A 1,964-nucleotide genomic window follows, 5' to 3' on the forward strand; every position below is an offset into this window, starting at 1 on the left:
ATGCTTGCCTCCAAAGAGAAATTTGCTTTCATCATCCCTAGGATAGCTTTCTTTTTCCCTTCTTCTTGGCAGTCCATGGTGTGTTCATTACTCTTCTCCAGAAATACAACTCAAAGACATTGATTCTTCTTCTGTTATTTTTAATTCTTGTCCAGCTTTCTGATTTATAGCAAAAAAATTGTGAAGAGCCAGGCCTGGATCAGGTTCATCTCATCTGTAGACTGATATCATTACTCTTCAGTACTCTCAAGAGATCCTTGATAGCAGATTTTTCCTAATGCAATTTGTCTTTTGATTTTATGACTGCTAGTGTCAAGAGTGTCGATTATGAAACTGAGCAAACTGAAATTGTTGACAATCTCCATCACTGCTAGCCCAAAAGCCACACCTGGCTGTAATGTTCATTTCACAATTGTGTAATCAGGGTAACAAGTCAGAAAATCATTCCACAAAAACCACAACACAAAATTTATAGCAAAAAATGAAAAGCCATAAATACCCAAGTTCAACAACAACAATATAGAAATCCATATACAACAATAAGAAAAGAAAGATCAATTTTAAAAATTCATGAAGAAGATGGACTTATTCCCCTAAAGACACATTGTAGAAAGAACTGAAATTTCTCAGACTATAGTGCTAAATAAGCTTAAACTCACTGCTGATGTGTCAATACTGATTTATAGTTATCCTCTATTGAGTTTCTGAGGCTTTTTATCTTGCCAGGAGTATATTTCTTATCTTCTTTCCCCAGGACTCTTAGTGGATTTGAACCACTGACCTTTTGATTATCAGCCTGATATGTACTATGCACCAGAAGGACATTATGCTGAGTGAAATATCTCAGTCACAAAAAGACAAATATGGCATAATGTCACTGTTATAAAAGAGGACTGACATAGGGGTTGGGGGCAGACTGAAAAAAATGGGATTAAATAATGCCTGATGCATTGAAACAGATGAAGGAGAGAACTGTCTAAAAGGGATAGATATATGATTCGATTTTATTGTTATGACAGGAGTCCAGAAAGAAGACAGCATAGTGGAGTGGACTTGCAGGGAGGGAATGAATAACAATGAAAGAATTTTTTCTTCTACTTTTCAAAAAAAAGTGAATTGGGGGAGGAGTTTGGACAGGGAGAAAAGTACAACAATGAATGAATGGAAATCCAAAGTCTCTGTAAACTTTCATTAAAAAAAATAACTCATAGGCTCTAAAATAAAACAATAAGGAGGAAACACACACCCCTACCAGCTAAAGAATGGGGGAATAAAACCCCAAAACCTCACAACAAAACAACCAACTAAACATACCAAAAAACAGCACAACAAACAGAAAACAGAGCAGTAAAGATTGGGGGGAGAGGAATGGAAGAGAGGAAACCCTGAGAGATTCAACAAGGAAATGGAAAATATCGAATCATCAAATAAAGAAAGAGACATATTGGGATTAAAGAGAGACAACAGATAGTAAAATAAATGAACAAGAAGACGGAAAAGCAAACAAACAAACAAAAAAACCACAACTGAACTTAGCAAAATTTAAGATAAAAAGAATAAAGAAACATAAGCAAACTTAAAGAAAACATGTAATTCATTGAAGAAATATAGCATTAAGACTGATGGAATCCCTGACAACTGATGTTCTTGTTCTATGTGTCATTGAATATGACCTATAGTGAACAAGAGATTTGAATCCTGTCTTATGCCATCTTACAATTTCTGATACACTTGAGCCCACTGCTGCAGTTACTGTGTTAATACATCCCATTAAGGGTCTTTTTTCTATTTGCTGATCCTTCTAGCATGACATCACTTTCCAAGGAATAGCCTCTCTTAGCAACATGTCCAAAATATGATACATGAAGTTTTGCCATCCTTGCCTCCAACGAGTACTCTGGCTGTACCTTTTCTAATAATTATCTGTTAATTCTTTTGGAAGTCCAAGGGATATGCATAACTAT

General features: G+C 35.4%; 1 protein-coding gene across 1 annotated transcript in view; it reads right to left on the reverse strand.

Moving 5' to 3' along the window:
- DDX60 (DEAD (Asp-Glu-Ala-Asp) box polypeptide 60) overlaps window positions 1-1,964 on the reverse strand; it is a 177,270-nt gene that overhangs the window by 1,045 nt on the left and 174,261 nt on the right. The window lies entirely within an intron of this gene.

This window comes from Elephantulus edwardii, unplaced genomic scaffold (genome assembly GCF_000299155.1).
Source record: "Elephantulus edwardii isolate Elephantulus edwardi_28Jun2011 unplaced genomic scaffold, EleEdw1.0 scaffold00188, whole genome shotgun sequence".
NCBI classification, from domain to species: Eukaryota; Metazoa; Chordata; class Mammalia; order Macroscelidea; family Macroscelididae; genus Elephantulus; species Elephantulus edwardii.